This window comes from Cherax quadricarinatus, chromosome 73 (assembly GCF_038502225.1).
Source record: "Cherax quadricarinatus isolate ZL_2023a chromosome 73, ASM3850222v1, whole genome shotgun sequence".
Lineage (NCBI taxonomy): Eukaryota > Metazoa > Arthropoda > Malacostraca > Decapoda > Parastacidae > Cherax > Cherax quadricarinatus.
In genome coordinates this window covers 14,096,902-14,115,105 of record NC_091364.1, presented here as the reverse complement: position 1 = coordinate 14,115,105, position 18,204 = coordinate 14,096,902, and the positions used below count along the sequence as shown (strand labels likewise).

Sequence of the window (18,204 nt, the reverse complement as noted above, 5' to 3'; positions counted from 1 at the left end):
ACTTGATGCCTGCCCCCGGTAGTGTGTATACTTGATGCCTGCCCCCAGTTGTGTATACTTGATGCCTGCCCCCAGTAGTGTGTATATTTGATGCCTGCCCCCAGTAGTGTGTATACTTGATGCCTGCCCACAGTAGTGTGTATACTTGATGCCTGCCCCCAGTAGTGCGTATACTTGATGCCTGCCACCAGTAGTGTGTATACTTGATGCCTGCCACCAGTAGTGTGTACACTTGATGCAAGCCCCAGTAGTGTGTATACTTGATGCCTGCCCCCAGTAGTGTGTATACTTGATGCCTGCCCCCAGTAGTGTGTACACTTGATGCAAGCCACAGTAGTGTGTATACTTGATGCCTGCCCCCAGTAGTGTGTATACTTGATGCCTGCCCCCAGTAGTGTGTACACTTGATGCAAGCCCCAGTAGTGTGTATACTTGATGCCTGCCCCCAGTAGTGTGTATACTTGATGCCTGCCCCCAGTAGTGTGTATACTTGATGCCTGCCCCAGCAGTGTGTATACTTGATGCCTGCCCCCAGTAGTGTGTATACTTGATGCCTGCCCCAGCAGTGTGTATACTTGATGCCTGCCCCCAGTAGTGTGTATACTTGATGCCTGCCCCAGTAGTGTGTATACTTGATGCCTGCCCACAGTAGTGTGTATACTTGATGCCTGCCCCCAGTAGTGTGTATACTTGATACCTGCCCCCAGTAGTGTGTATACTTGATGCAAGCCCCCAGCAGTGTGTATACTTGATGCCTGCCCCAGTAGTGTGTATACTTGATGCCTGCCCCCAGTAGTGTGTATACTTGATGCCTGCCCCCAGTAGTGTGTACACTTGATGCAAGCCCCCAGTAGTGTGTATACTTGATGCCTGCCCCCAGCAGTGTGTATACTTGATACCTGCCCCCAGCAGTGTGTATACTTGATGCCTGCCCCCAGTAGTGTGTATACTTGATGCCTGCCCCCAGTAGTGTGTATACTTGATGCCTGCCCCAGCAGTGTGTATACTTGATGCCTGCCCCCAGTAGTGTGTATACTTGATGCCTGCCCCCAGCAGTGTGTATACTTGATGCCTGCCCCCAGTAGTGTGTATACTTGATGCCTGCCCCCATCAGTGTGTATACTTGATGCCTGCCCCCAAGCAGTGTGTATACTTGATGCCTGCCCCCAGCAGTTTGTATACTTGATGCCTGCCCCCGGCAGTGTGTATACTTGATACCTGCCCCCAGCAGTGTGTATACTTGATACCTGCCCCCAGCAGTGTGTATACTTGATGCCTGCCCCCAGTAGTGTGTATACTTGATGCCTGCCCCAGCAGTGTGTATACTTGATGCTTGCCCCCAGCAGTGTGTATACTTGATGCCTGCCCCCATCAGTGTGTATACTTGATGCCTGCCCCAAGCAGTGTGTATACTTGATGCCTGCCCCCAGTAGTGTGTATACTTGATGCCTGCCCCAAGCAGTGTGTATACTTGATGCCTGCCCCCAGTAGTGTGTATACTTGATGCCTGCCCCCATCAGTGTGTATACTTGATGCCTGCCCCCAGCAGTGTGTATACTTGATGCCTGCCCCCAGTAGTGTGTATACTTGATGCCTGCCCCCATCAGTGTGTATACTTGATGCCTGCCCCCATCAGTGTGTATACTTGATGCCTGCCCCAGCAGTGTGTATACTTGATGCCTTCCCCAGCAGTGTGTAATAACAGGAAAGAAACACTTGAAAGACTTGGGTGCACTAATGTCAGCCGACCTAGCATCAGGCAGTATTGAGACAGAAAAGTGACAGGTAGATAATGAGAATCTCTAAAAGAAAATAAATATTACTGGTAGTTACACTATTCAAATCACTTGTTCTCTCTCGCCTAGAATACTGTTCAGTGTTGATGGTTCTGGTCACGGCAGGAGAGACATGACAGCTAGATCATTCACTGCCCTCAGAACAAATAAAATATTTAAGATACTGGAAATTCATGAGATTACTAAAGAAATACTCTCAGGTGTAAAAGAGAGAAATCCATGATAATATGGGTGACACTGGAGGGACAAGTCCCTAAACTATATGCAACCATAACGTACTAGAGTTAAATATTTGAGGAAATTTAAAATGAACCAAGTGAAAAGCAGAATGGAAGCTGTGTGTACCGAACGACAACGCTGTGGACTGCAACATTCCTGGGTCAGCAACAGATACAAAAAATGCTGCAGGAATTAATGTAGACCTCAAGAGGAAATTATCTTTACCAAGTGCAAGATCAACCAGGCTGTGATATATACGTGAGACACTGCGTCGCCAACATCCACAGCCTGGTTGACCAAGCGAGCACCAGAAAAGCCTGTCCCCAGGCTGGGCTTTATTGCCGAAACGTTTCGCCTGCGCCTAGAACCTCTTCAGTTGAATACAAAGGTGACTTATATGGCTGTTAACGAGTGATTATCAACGTCACAGCCTGCTGAAGTGTTGTTTCTGCTGTTGCTGCTGTTGCTGCTGCTTCTGCTTTTTGTTTTCTTGATCCTTCTGCTGTTTTGGTACTGCTGTCACTTCTACTACTGCTGCTGCTGTTGCTGCCGCCGCCGTCGCTGCCGCCGCCGTCGCCGCCGCCGTCGCCGCCGCCGGAACTCCGTCTACCTGTCTGGATAATCCCCGAATATTTTTGGCCAGAGTATTTTGGACTTGGAGTGAGTTTATGTAATTTTTTTTCGATTTAATGAACTTTGGAAGGCTCGACGCTGGTAGTTATAAGAATTAACCCCACCAGGTTAATATTCATCAGCCGTAGCAACAAATGAACATCGGAATGCAATGGTTTTCAATTTCACCGACGTCCTAAATCCCGCCAGAGAGTGAATATTCAATGGGATTAATTTCCACTGGCCAAAGAGGCATATTTCTATTATTTGCTAAGTACGCCTGTCAAGGGGGACGCCTTGCCGTCGGCGGAGGGCTCTTGATCAAAGGAACGGGAGCTTACTCGAGACCAAATCTGGTGATTTCTTTAGGAGCTATTTGACCCCCTACGGGTTTGGAGGTTCCCTTAAGTATTATGTAACCGTTATTCGTTGACGACTTAAATACTATTCACTGATGTTGTGACTATTTGCTGATGACGTAACTACTGTTCACTGATAATATAACCATTATTCGTTGATGACATCACTACTGCTCGACTATTGCGCTAGTTATCAGTGTCTACTATTACACAGGGTGAAAATCACTCATTATTAGTGTTTGAAAGAATTGGGTGACAAACTAGTCATGGAAAGTAAAAACCCCAGAGCGATCAGCTTCCTTTATCAATGACTCAGTGTTGCCATCCAGAGAGGAAATGCGTGCAGCAGTCTGGGCACACCAACCACCACCGGGGCGCTGGATAAAATATTTGAAATGAAGGCTGTGATATTATGTATGTTGTTCTTCCAAAATTTTCTTCTTTTTTAACACAGCATATAGGAAGCGGCAGGAAAAGTAAATTACAGCACGAAACACCTAGAGCTATCATTCATTATATATATATATATATATATATATATATATATATATATATATATATATATATATATATATATTATAACCACGAATAAGTAATATTTAATCAATAATAACACTGCGGCTGGCCGGAGGATCGAACCCGTGGTGTTTTAGCCCGCCTCATGACGAGCGACATTTCACGACGCTCTAAAAACGCAGAGTTCTTATTGATATTTTATATATATATATATATATATATATATATATATATATATATATATATATATATATATATATATATATATATATATATATATATATAAAAACACATCGGCCTTCTCCCACTGTCTCCCATCATTATTCGCTCCATCACTGTCTTGCCAGAGTCGCACTTACACTACAGTTATAAAACTGCAACATTAACACCCGTCCTTCAGAGTGCCGGCACTGTACTTCCCATCCCCAGGACTCAGCCCAGCCTGCCGGTTTCCCCTGACTCCCTTCATAAATGTTGCCTTGCTCACACTCCAACAACACATCAAGTCTTAAAAACCATTTGCCACAATTCGCTCCTATCTAATACACTCACGCATGCTTGCTGGAAGTCCAAGCCCCTTGAACACAAAACATCCTTTACCCCCTTCCTCCAACCTTTCCTTGGCCGACCTCTACCCCGCCTTCCCTCCATCCCCTACAGATTTATACACTCTCGAAGTCATTCTATTTTGTTCCATTCTCTCTACATGTCTTAATCACCTCAACAACTCCTCCTCAGCCCTCTGCATAATAGTTTTGGTAATCTTGCACCTCCTCCTAACTTCCAAACTACGAATTCTCTGCATTATATTCACACCACACATTACCCTCAGACATGACATCTCCACTGCCTCCAGCCTTCTCCTTGTTGCAACATTCACCGCCCATGTTTCACACCCATATAAGAGCGTCATTATCACTATACTCTCATACATTCCCCTCTTTGCTTCCATGGACAAAGTTCTTGGCCTCCACAGACTCCTCAATGCACCACTCACCCTTTTCTCCTCATCAATTCTATGATTCACCTCATCTTGCATAGACCCATCTGCTGACACGTCCACTCTTAAATATCTGAATACATTCACCTCCTCCATACTCTCTCCCTTTAATCTGATATCCCATGTATTAGAAATCTTTCCTATGAGAATAGACTGAGGGCCCTGAATCTGCACTCTCTAGAAAGACGTAGAATTAGGGGGGATATGATTGAGGTGTATAAATGGAAAACAAGAATAAATAAAGGGGATGTAAATAACGTACTAAAAATATCTAGCCAAGACAGGACTCGCAGCAATGGTTTTAAGTTGGAAAAATTCAGATTTAGGAAGGCTATAGGAAAGCACTGGTTTGGTAATAGAGTTGTCGATGAGCTGTTGTAGAAGCTAAAATGTTGGGTACTTTTAAAAATAGGTTAGATAAATACACGAGTGGGTGTAGGTGGGTGTGAGTTGGACCTTACTAGCTTGTGCTGATGGGATTGATGCTGTGCTCCTTCCTTAAGTGGATGTGACCTGCCCTACTAGGCTTGGGCAGGAGGGTGACTTGGACCTGCCTCGCATGGGCCAGTAGGCCTGCTGCAGTGTGCCTTCTTTCTTATGTTATGTTCTTTCGTTACCAAATTTTTTACCATCACCTTACTTTTTCCTATATCCACTTTTAATTTTCTTCTTTTACATACCCTACCAAACTCATCCACCAACCTCTGCAGCTTCTCTTCAGAATCTCCCAAAAGAACAGTGCCATCAGCAAAGAGTAACTGTGACAACTCCCAGTTTGTGTTAATTCTTTATCTTTTAACCCCTAACCTCTTGCGAACACTCGAGCATTCACTTCTCTTATATAAATATATTGAGCAAACATGGTGACATCACACATCCTTGCCTAAGGCCTACTTTTACTGGGAAATAATCTGCCTCTTTCTTACATTAACCTGAGCTTCACTATCCTCGTAAAAATTATTCATTGTTTCAGTAACCTACCTTCTATTCCTCACATTTGCAACATCTGTCACATTGCCCCCCCATCCACCCTGTCATACGCCTTTTCCAAATCCATAAATGCCACAAAAACCTCTTTACCCAGATCTATATACTGTTCACCTATATGTTTCACTGTAAACACATACCCTACCCTTCCAAAAGCCTCCTTGTTCATCTGCTATCCTGCTCTCCGTCTTACTCTTAATTCTTTCAATTATAACTCTACAATACACTTTACCAGGTACACTCAACAGACTTATTCCTCTGTAATTTTTGTACTCTTTTTTGTCCCTTTTGCCTTTATACAAACGACCTATGTATGCTCTTTCATATGCCAAAAACAAGGCAAATACCACATCTCGTATCGGGCCTTTACTCAGGAAAGATGGGACTTACACCGATGACAACAAAGAAATGAGCGAGATACTGAAATCCTAATACAAATCTGTGTTTAACGATCCACTAATCAGACTAAAGATCGACAATCCAAATGTTTTTGTCATGATTGAACCTCAAAACTCCATCAATGTATGCTAGATTTCCGACATTACCCTAATTCCGATAGACATTGAGAAAGCCGTTGACAACATGACCATGCACTCAGTCCCAGGCCCAGACTCGTGGAACTCTGTGTTCATTAAGAACTCCAAGAAACCCCTCTCACGTGCCCTAAGTTACTATGGAGAAGGAGCTTAGACATGGGTGAAATTCCAGTCACTAAAAACAACGGATATAGACCCACTCCATAAAGGTGGCAGCAAAGCAATAGCTAAGAACTATAGACCAATAGCTCTAACGTCCCACATCATAAAAATCTTTGAGTGCTAAGAAGCGCGATTGCAAACCACTTGGATTCCCAAAATCTGCACAATCCAGGGCAACATGGGTTCAGAGCAGGTCGCTCCTGCCTCTCGCAGCTACTGGATCACTATGATATGGTCTTGGATACACTGGAAGAAAAACAGAATGCAGATGTAATTTACACAGACTTTGCAAAAACCTTTGACAAGTGCGATCATGGCGCAATAGCGCACAAAATACGTGCCAAAGGAATAACTGGCAAGGTGGGGAGATGGATCTACACCTTTCTAACCAACTGAGCACAGAGGGTTGTGGTAAACAGAGTTAAATCGGAAGCTGCCATAGTGAAAAGCTCTATTCCACAAGGCACAGTAATCTCATCCATCCTGTTCCTCATCCTCATATCAGACAAAGACAGAGATGTAATCCACAGCACTGTGTCAACCTTTGCAGACGATACTAAGAAAACAACGGAAAACAATATGATGTTTAATGAAGACAAATTCCAACTACTCCGTTATGGAAAACTGGAGGAGATAATAATTAGAAATGGGTATACTACAAACTATGATCATACAATAGAACGAAAAAATAATGTGAGGGAACTGGGAGTGGTAATGTCTGAGGATCTCACTTTCAAGGATCACAACAGTGCCACGATCACAACTATAAAGAAAATGATATTGAGAACGTTCAAAACAAGATATGCCAAGCCAGGATGATTCACCTTTTCAAATCACTTGTTCTCTCTAGGCTGGAACATTGCTGCTCATTAAAATCTCCATTGAAAGCAGGTGAAAATGCCGAGTGTAAAGAGAACCTTTACCTCACATATAACTTCCATTAAACGCCTCAGCTTCGGGGAACGCTTGGAAGCAGGCGAGAGATATATATCATAATCTACACTTGAAAAATCCTAGAACCAATGGTCCCGAATCTGCACACAGAAATCACTCCCTACGAAAGTAAAATCTTAGCAGGCGACGCAAAATACCCCCGGTGAAAAGTAGGGGCGCCATTGGTACACTAAGAGAAAAGACTATATATGTCCGGGGCCCATGACTGCTCAAAACCTCCCACCATGCATAAAGTGAATTACCAATAGGCTCCTGGCTGCCTTCAAGAGGGAGCTGGACAGATACGTAAAGTCGGTACCGGATCAGGAGGGCTGTGGGTCGTACGTTGGACTACATGCGGCCAGCAGTAACAGCCTGATTCATCAGTCCCTGATGCACCGGGAGGCTTAGCCGTGAACCGGGCCGCGGGGGCGTTGATCCCCGAAATATCCTCCAGGTAGACTCCAGGATGCTCTTTGCCAACCCCTAGGTACCATACCCTCTTCCATACATTTATTAAATAAAAGCACCAACCACTCCAAAATATATATCTCCACCTGCTTGTAACATTTCTGTCTTGAACCTGTCAGTCCCAGCTGCTTTATCTCCTTTTATTCTACCCACTGACAAAGTTTTATACTGCGAGAAACGATGTCTTATTACAAACTCTTTCTCGCAGTGTGTCTGACCTTCAGAGAATTCTTGCTACCTCCAGTAGCTTCCCGCTATCTCCAGTAGCTTCCTGCTACCTCCAGTAGCTTCCTGCTTCTCCCAATAGCTTCCTGCTACCTCCAGTAGTTTCCTGCTTCTCCCAATAGCTTCCTGCTTCTTTCAATAGCTTCCTGCTTTTCCCAGTAGCTTTCTGCTTCTCCCAGTAGCTTCCTGCTGCCTCCAGCTACCACCAGCTACCTCCAGAAGCTTCCTGCTGCCTCCAGATCGCTTCGGAGGCCTTAGGCTTGCTCCAGCTACCTGTGTATGCTACCAGCTGTCTTAAACTGCCCGAATGCGATAAACCCGTGTGGCCCACTCACTGTTTTATACAAATTTCAAACACATCTTTTGCAGGTAGGAACCAGTAAGCAACAGGTACATAAGAGAGAAAGGTAGAAACGGGTAGGAGGGAAGTTAACTGGAGTTTATTATATTGGGTTTCAAGCCTGTCTACTGAGATTTGGCTTACTGAGGAGGCTCGATACTCTGTCCCTTAACGCCATACTGATTTCTGACCACTTAGGCTGTTTGTGACCGCCTCTGTAGAGATGTTGCCCCAGCAGCACCTGGGAGGGTAAGAAGCCCCAGAGCGACGCACGTCAGGGCGACGCACATCAGCATCGCTGCAAGGATGCTGCCTCTGACGGATGCCCTAGATCACTCAAGGAACTAGAAAAAGTGACGTTATGTATGCAGGCAGACTCCAGCTTTGGGGAACATTATTTGTCAGTGAGACGCTGCAAGATTCTCTGATTGTTGCCCCGATGTGACGATATGGTGGGTGGTTGTGGTCGTGGTGGTGGGTGGTGGCGATGCTGGTATGTGGTGGTAGTGTAAGATGGTAGTTGTGGTGGTAGGGATGACATGTGGTGGTGGTAGATTATAGTTGTAGTAATAGGTGGTAGGGGGAGATGGTAGTTGTGATGATAGGTGGTAGTTGTAGATGGTAGTTCGGGTGGTATGTTATGGTTGTGGTGGTGGTGGTGGTGGTGGTAGGCGGTGGTGGTGGTGGTAGGTGGTGGTGGTGTGTTTGTTGTGTTGGTAGGTAAATAGTGATGATGGTGATAGTGGTGGTAGGTGGTGGTGGTGGCAGTGATTAGCAGTAGTGGTGGCAGTAATAGTGGCAGCAGTTTTGTGGAGCTAAGCTACAGGGAGAAGAGAACGAGGGAAGAGTAAAGAGGAAAGAGGGAGAGGTGGAACAGGAAAGAGGATAAATTAGAGGAATAGAAAGGAGATAAGAGGGGAATAATAATGATAGTAATAATAATAATCTTTATATCTACAAGTACATGATTCAACTTATACAGACCAAAGCTGACATCAATGGCATACTATATAGAAAGCAGAGAATTTCGGTCAATTTTGGTTCCCAGGATGCAACCCACGCCAGTCAGCTAACATCCAGGTACCTACTTGCTGCTAGGTGAACGGAGACAGCAGGTGTAAGGAAACACGCCCAATGTTTCCACCCATAAAGGGGATCGAACCTCGGACACTCAATGTGTGTGAGCTGAGTACACTACCAACCGAACTTGGGAGCACCAAGTAGCAAGAAATATCACCGAGCTAGAAGACAGGGAAGCGAAGGAAAGAGAGGGAGGACAGGGAATGAAAGTGAAAGAAAAGAGAGGGAGATATGAGAAAGTAGCGATAGAAGCAGGAGAGCAGGAGAAAGTTGAGAGAGATGAGGAAAAACAGAGGTGGGGGAAACGGAAGAGAAGAAGGATAAGAGAAAGGCAAAAAGAGTATGTGCTATTGAGGAGAAAGTCACAAAGGGTAAAGAGATAGAGAGGAAGAAATAAAAAGAAAGAGGTAAAGAAGAGGCATAGGAGAGGAGAGAAATGGCGATAAGAATGGAAGAATGGAAGTACAGATCTGTCATTTCAACAGAGTCTTCAACACCGTAGGGCCGAGGATGACCTTAGTACTATGAACAAGTTCAATAATTTCAAAGTACAACACTTGGCTCCACTCCGAGGACAGTGAGAAGACATCTACACAACAAGACGGGCAGTGAAAAGCAACTACACTCTCACTGTACCTTTCTCAAGAACATCACTTCATCTGAGATCATTTATTCCTTGAATGACCCAACTCTCGAACATGTTCGTACAGCATAATGTCATTGATAAAAGTAAGTCAGTTGACCAAATGAAATTGCTGGCCCACAGATGGCCCCAACTTTATCCTCTTCCCCATTTGTATGTCTCATAACAATAAAAAGGCTTTTAAATGAGCTAATGTCGGTAACGGCTCTTAGCTTGCGAATAAAGAAGGAACTCTTAACCTAACCCTGTAAAACGTTAGCAAAGAGAGAGAGAGAGAGAGAGAGAGAGAGAGAGAGAGAGAGACTGCTGCAGGAGAGACATATGATTAAAGAATGTGAAGAAACTGTGTACTCATGTTTAAATATTTATTCTCATTAGGTAATACATTATGATTCATTAGCCTGACACAGCCTGACACAGTCTGACACAGCCTGACACAGCCTGACACAGTCTGACACAGCCTGACATAGTCTGACATAGTCTGACACAGCCTGACACAGCCTGGCCAGAACTGTCCTGCTGCTTCTTTCACCCGAGGGACGGTCTATCCCTTGCATTCCTCATTCTGCACGGTGCATACTGCACCATATTCTCTAGATGAAGTTGTATGTTTCACTATACTTTCTAAGTGGAGGTGTATGTTCCACTGTACTTTCTAAGTGGAGTTGTATGTTCCACTGTACTTTCTAGGTGGAGCTGTGTGTTCCACTATACTCTCTTGGACTCAGTGGTTCCCAAACTTTTTCAGCTTGTTACCCAATTTAACATGCCACATAAAGCATGTTACCCCTTTCACAAAATGTTGTTATTATTGATATATATGGCTAAACGTGAACGTATACAGCCTCGCATACTCTGCTAATCCTAGCAAAACCATTGAAAACGTAAGAACCACACATATATAAAATTAATAATAGCTACAAATTCACAGTAACAGTGGGTCAATACTAACTATATACTGCACAGGGCAGTACACATACATACCAGCTTATGTCTACCTCGGCTGATGCTCACAGATAAACTGACAGTGTGAAATAGAGGCAGCCTCAGGAAGTGAGTGACGCGTACTGGACAGGTCGATCTGGGCTACTGAGTGACTTTTGTCCTGAAGCATACTTGTCAAAATACTTTTGGGTTTCCACACACTTAGCTATATATTTCTTTTCTAATAATGTATATTAGTTTTTGATGTTTATTGTTATTTGGTTTAACTTTATTACTTACTTATAATAGGTTTACTTTACAACTTTATATACTAAGACAAAGTTAACAATAACCCTCATACCGGGTACCGCATTGTTTTCTTGATTTTCAGAATTCATAACTTTTTTTCTGTCACCCCTCCATTACCCCCCAAAAATGGTTAAATTACCCCCAGGGGGTAATTTACCCCCAGTTTGGGAACCACTGCTCTAGGTGGAGTTTCATGTTCCACTATACTCTCTAGGTGGAGATGTATGTTCCACTATACTCTCTAAGTAGAGTTGTATGTTCCACTATACTCTCTAGGTGGAGTTGCATGTTCCGCTATACTCTCTAAGTGGAGTTTCATGTACCACCATACTGTGTGTGGAGTTGTATACACCAGACTTTCTGGCTGGAGGTACACACACCATACTCTATGGCCGAAGTTCACCACAGACTGTCACACACTAACCCATCCCAGCAAATGTCTTGTGGATTTCTCACCTACGATCTGCATCAAATTAGTATATTTACGTAATTTAGGATAATGTAGCTTTAGTTTCGTGAGATTGTCCTCTGTCATTAAAAAGTAATTATTTACTACATATCACTATATCAATAAAGGAAATATAAGCTAAAGGTCATTAAATGTTTCGACTCGCCAGCTGACATAGGGGACTCACCGAACGTACCAAATTAGATCATTCACGTTTAAGGCTGCTGAACAGTCACCCTTTTGACTGTTTTAGCAACAGTGAAATAGAGTTATTAAAAGGATGGGCTATACACTTACGATTCCATGTCACCTGTTCTCCCGACCCCATACAGTATACCATACTGTGACTTTGTAAATGGTCCACGTCGGACCGAAACGTCGTCGTAAACTTCTCTCTTTTATGTGCGGTGTTGCAACTCCTGAATGGGTTACAATGTATATGATGTATATATATATATATATATACATATAATGTATATTACCTTTTCATATAATTTTATATTGCTTATATTTGCGATAATAGCTAAATCGCAAATATATTGCTTTATATTATTACTTGACTTAGTTATGTTGTTAGGTAGGATGTAATACATGTATTATGTGCTCAAAGTTCAAGTCTTGATTGTCTAACTACTGTAATTATCGCTTGTGGCTCGTTACTCTGCCGGCTTCTCGTTGTTGCTGGGCAGCAATTGTCCACGGAGCTATCACGTGATCGAGGAGGGGGGTGTACACACCTCACGTGAAGTATTCAGTCTGGTCTAGACTCGCTTGGTGGTTGGACGTATTCCTGACAAGTGCCTAAATCTCCCTTATTGGCTCTTGTTGGAAGATCGTCTCTGTCTCATTGTTGTAGGTTCTGTAGAACTCTGTTCACAGAACATTGTCTAGACTTAGTGATTTTCGACGTTGTACTGAGGTTGTGTGTCGCAAAGACACTCTGAGCAACTCGGGTCCTGAGCTGTAGCTTCTGACCTAACTTGTTCTGGTATCTGTGTATTGTCACAGTCGGGGATTTTCTTATGCTGAACTTAGATTCAGTAGTATGGGAGTTTTGTGACTTTTGTGGAGGATCTGCTGATGGTCCCTACTTAGTGTCGTTATATTATCTCCTTGATCCTGATTTTGTGTCGCTGTTGCTCGTTATATTGCTATTGGGCTTAGCATTCTTTTTATTGTTCGAGCAGACTGTTCTGATTGCCAGTTGGTCAAGAAGTTAGTTTATGAGAGGACTTTGTCAGTCACTTGTTTAAGTCTAGTCGAGTCGTGAGACATAGCGAACTACTTAGAGCACTTACACACTTACACAAACTTATTTGTATATTGTATTATTAAATGTTAATGTACCAGATGGTACTTAAGACATAAATATGTGATATGTGCTTTCAGCACAATACTGTACACAAGAGAAGTGATTAATATTATTTTGATTACTGTGATTAATTTAATTTAATTTGATATACGCCTAGACAACTTATTAATAAATTTATTAAATTTTAATTTCTCTAGTTAGTAGCCTACCAGTTGTAATCCTGAAGCACTAATAATTCTTATTGAATTCTAATGGATAATTGGACCAGGATACTGACTAATTGTTACGAAAACCCAGTAACAGGCTGGATGCTAGAAGGGCAGTCCTTTCTAGTATTCGCTGGAGATCTCTAAGCTTTTTAGAATCGCGTTTTTTGTAACATGCGGGTTGTGTATACCATACTTACAATGTACTGGTTATAGACTGAGCAGAGATGGGTCTTCAAGCAAAGGGTAGCCTCAGTACAGGTTTCCTTTCTACCACAGTGACCTCCACATTGCCACACTAGTTAATGTGTGAGTTAGTATTCCTATCTCCTATATATACACACTAATACACACCTTTCCACTATTACTCTTGTGTTTATGTTGGTTCTGTCTGCACATCATAATTCTTATTATTAATGGTATAGTGCACAATACCAACAAATTGATGAACAGAACACATGTGCAACATTTTGGTACGTTTATTGCCGAAAAGTTTTCCCTGCCCAACAGGCTGTCTCCAGTTTTACATGCGTTTGAATTCTACTGCAGCAGCCTGTTGTGCAGACGAACAGTTTCGGCAATGCAGATACCAAAGTGTTTCCTATTCCACAACCATTATTCTTCTGTGAGACTTTTATATTTTGTGTTACGGCTGAATTATTGGATCATTAGTCTTGAGCGGGGCTTTGACTAATTTGTGTATTGAAATGAGATGTGGACTCTAATCACGTTGTTATGCTTGTGGAGACCACTGGTGGTGAACATGGAGGTGATGTTATCTTATAACCTAACTAGCATTTATCACTTAGAAATAAAGAGTATCAAACATTTATTCCCCCGGAAATAAGACTCGTCTGACCATTATTTACCAGTGCAGTCTCCTTCGTCACCATTGTGTCAGTAAAATTTATTTACACACGCGTCACCTACGAGATACACGAAACTTCACACGCACAAATTTCGTTTAGAAAAGATTATAGATTAAAATCAGTACAATTAGTGGAAAAGGCTGACTGAGCTGCGATAATATGATCATTCAGCGCTCTGTGCAATGAACGATTTTAAACTGACATGCTTACACATATCAGAGAGAGAGACATACACATAAGGCATATGGAGCATATATGTGTGTGTGTGTGTGTGTGTGTGTGTGTGTGTGTGTGTGTCGTGCTGAATAGGTCAAATTGGTCAATTAGCAAGAACTCATTTAAAATTAAGTCCTTTCTAAAATTTACTCTTATACATTTAAAGATATATTTTTTCATTTATGTTAAAGTAAAAATTAATACTTTTGTACCAATTTAATTTAGCCTAATCCAACTAAATATATTTTAGATAAACTTACAATAACTGAATAAACAAGCATGAGGAAATATATTTTTTCGTAAGGTTTAGAATGATTTTTGCGATATTACTGCAAACACAAATTTTCGCTTGCCTTATTCGGCAAGAAGAGCATTGCTATTTAAGCCAAAATCACAAGTTTTTCCTATTCGGCACGACATATATATATATATATATATAATATATACACACACACATGTCTCAAGCGTCTATCGATGAGTGCCTTTGACAGCTGGTAACTAATACACATATATATAGACACAGAAGCTCGACTCCGACAAACACAAACAAGTGAGTACATACACACTTATCAGTGACAATTCACAGAAAAACAAGGATCGCCCAATGTGGGGCTCGAACCCACGACCCCGAGATTAAGAGTCTCGTGCTCTACCGACTGAGCTAGCCAGGCTGCATGCTACCTAAAACACACACACACACACACACACACACACACACACACACACCACCCACACACACACACACACACACACCACACACCACACACACACACACACACTACACACACACACACACACTACACACACACACACACACTACACACACGACACACACACACACACACACACACACACTTAGGCGAGTACACTGTAAGAAGGCGTTTTACACAGTTCCACACAAGAGATTAATGCAAAAGCTGGAGGACTAAGCAGAGATAACAGGGAAGGCACTGCAATGGATCAGGGAATACTTGCGAGGAAGACAGCAGCGAGTCATGGTATGTGGCGAGGTGTCAGAGTGAGCGCCTGTGACCAGCGGGGTCCCACAGGGGTCAGTCCTAGGACCAGTGCTGTTTCTGGTATATGTGAACGACACGACGGAAGGAAGACTCAAAAGTATCCCTGTTTGCAGATGATGTGAAATTGATGAGAAGAATTCAGTCAGACGAGAACCAGGCAGAACTACAAAGGGAACTGGACAGGCTGCAGGCCTGGTTTAGAAATTGGCTCCTCGACTTCAACCCCACCAAGTGCAAAATCATGAAGACGGGAAGGGCAAAGAAGAAGATCGCAGACGGCGTACAGTCTAGGAGGCCAGAGACTACAAACCTCATTCATACGGCATACGGGCACCTAGCAAACCTGAGAATAGCATTCCAGGTTCTCAATAAGGAATCGTTCAGGACCTTGTACGCACCAATTTGGAACCCACACCTAGTCAAGCTTGTAAGAAAATTAGAGAAAGTGCTAAGGTTTGCAACAAGACTAGTCCTGGAGCTAAGGGGCAAGTCCTACGAGGAGAGGAAATTGACCTGACGACACTACAAGACAGGAGAGAGGGGTGAGATATGATAACGATATATAAAATACTGAGAGGAATCGACAAGGTGGACAGAAACAGGATGTTCCAGAGATGGGACACAGCAACAATGGGTCACAGTTGGAAGTTGACTACTCAGATGAATCACAAGGATGTTAAGAAGTATTTCTTCAGTCACAGAGTTGTCAGGAAGTGGAACTGTCTGGGAGTGAAGTAGTGGAGGCGGGATCCGTTTATAGCTTTAAGAAAAGGTATAATAAAGCTCATGGAGCTAGAAAATTGACCTAGTAGCCACCAGTGAAGGGGCGGGGCCAGGAGCTGTGACTCAACCCCTGAAACCACAACTAGGTTAGTACAACTAGGTGAGTACACACACACACACACACACATACGCTTGGGTCCGTGGGGTGCAGACGTGGGTAACAAGGCTCTGAGAACCTTAGCGTTGTAAGGCGTGCAATAACAGCTAGCAGTAATCAGTGGTAGTGGAACGTCAGTGAACAATACTACGAGTGATAATTAAAGTTATTAGTTAAAAAAGTGAGAGGAAAGCTGAAATCAAAATATTTCAAAGCGCAAACCGTTGGGGGCCTTAGGCGCTGTTGCCACATTGGCAGTGGTAGGCCTGAAGAAGTGACATCACAAGTTGTGTGCCATTATACATATAAAGTAAAGTGTATATAATGTGAAGTGTATAGTATCATCAGTGAAGAGTGAAATCGCGTGAGGAAGCGGGATGTATGAGAATATATGATTATAAACATCACGGGTGAAGGATCTCCAAAATAGGGATTTAAGGCCTACGTACGACGACTTTGTCATCAGCAGCTGGCAACTTGTCACCGCACCATTGAGCACAAGTTTCATTTGCCTATTTGTGGTTTGCATGTTGAAGGCCCTGGCTGGCCTTGCATACTGTTTGATACTGGTCACTCACTCCTGCAAGCTATTACCAGAATTAGAATAGAAATAGCATAGACATAGTGAATATAGTGTTGACGAGTGTGAGAAGGTAGAGTCCAGCGAGGAGTAGAGTACTATTAATTCCAGTAGTTATTAGCAGTAAGAATACTTAGGAAGCTAGGAAGTCCTCTCCCAATGTGAACATGGAACAGGATAATAACCAGCAATAATTGATACTCAAATCCAGACACACACACACACAAGGCGAGTAACTTACTATAAGCTAGGTGGCGGGACAAGCTTTAAAGGGCAACATTGTAAGACGGTGCAAGGGTCAAGTCCCAGGAGGGTTGTGGTCAGGTCACAAGAAGTTGCGGCCAGTCATTACACTGTACAAGACACCCCTCTCACACACACGCACACAGGGGTAGGGCAGTGTTACTACCGGTAGTAGCAGTAAGAATACTTAGGAAGCTAGGAAGTCCTCTCTCAATGTGAACAAGGAATATGATAATAACCAGCAACAATTAATACGTAAATCCAGAAAGGGCAATAAGTGGAGAGAGTAGCATAATTGGGAAAGATAAATGAGACTAAACTTGTGCCTACACGACGGATCTTTCAACCACACCACCTACCCCCCCCTAACCATCCCTCCCTCACACATAAGCACACACACACAAGGGTAGACACTCATAGAAGCTCTAGACCCTAGTAGCAAGTTCCACTTTTTATAACCCAGAATTACTGGTATGTGTTAGCAGTATCTCCCCCTCACACCTCCCCCATACACATGAACACACACACATACCATATTGTCCTAGTGCAGGTGTGTATAACTAACTAGGCAAACACACACACACACACACACACACCACCACCACTTGACACAAACACATACTCCCCCCTCCCCTAACCACCTCTCCCCCTTCCCTAACCACCTAACCTTAGCCACCTACCCCTCCCCCAAACCATCTAACCCCCTCCCCCAACTATCTCTACCCCTCCAATAACCATCCTCCCCCTCCCCATAACCATCCATCCCCTCTCCTCCTAACCATCTATTCCCCTCCCCCTAACCACCCGTCCCCCCTTCTGTGGAGCAACGGGGGAACCTAGAACCAGGATGAGGACAAGGGGCTCCAAGGATGAATCTGGGAGGGAGGAATGGGAGGCAGAGCTCAAAAAAAGGGAGGAAGACTGGGGAAGGAGACTAGATGAGCTGGAAAAAAAAAGATGGTAGAGAGGTTAGCAGCAGAATGCAGAAGGTGGAAGCAACAGGCCACAACAGCAGAAATCAAGATAGAGAGATTAGAAGAGGAGCTGAGACATCTGAAACAGCATAGAGACAAAGATATTACAGAAGTAGCATCGGCAATGGCTACATCAGACACAGACAACAGGTCTGAAGGGAGCATGGAAACTAAACTGTATGCAGAGGTCCTGTCAAACCCACATGGGGCCAAAACAAAGACAGGGAGCACACTAGGACAGAATGAGAGGTTGGAAGACATTGAAGGAACTAAGACATGTGCAGGGACCATACCAGATACCTGTGGGGGCCAGGAACAAGTGAGCAGGAAGGACAAACCAAGAAG

General features: G+C 43.4%; 1 non-coding gene across 1 annotated transcript; it reads right to left on the bottom strand.

The window, feature by feature from the left end:
* Nucleotides 1-14,761: 14,761 nt before the first annotated feature.
* On the bottom strand, nt 14,762-14,834 carry TRNAK-CUU (transfer RNA lysine (anticodon CUU)). The gene has a single exon. It is a non-coding gene; the product is annotated as a tRNA-Lys (tRNA).
* Between the last annotated feature and the right edge of the window lie 3,370 nt (nt 14,835-18,204).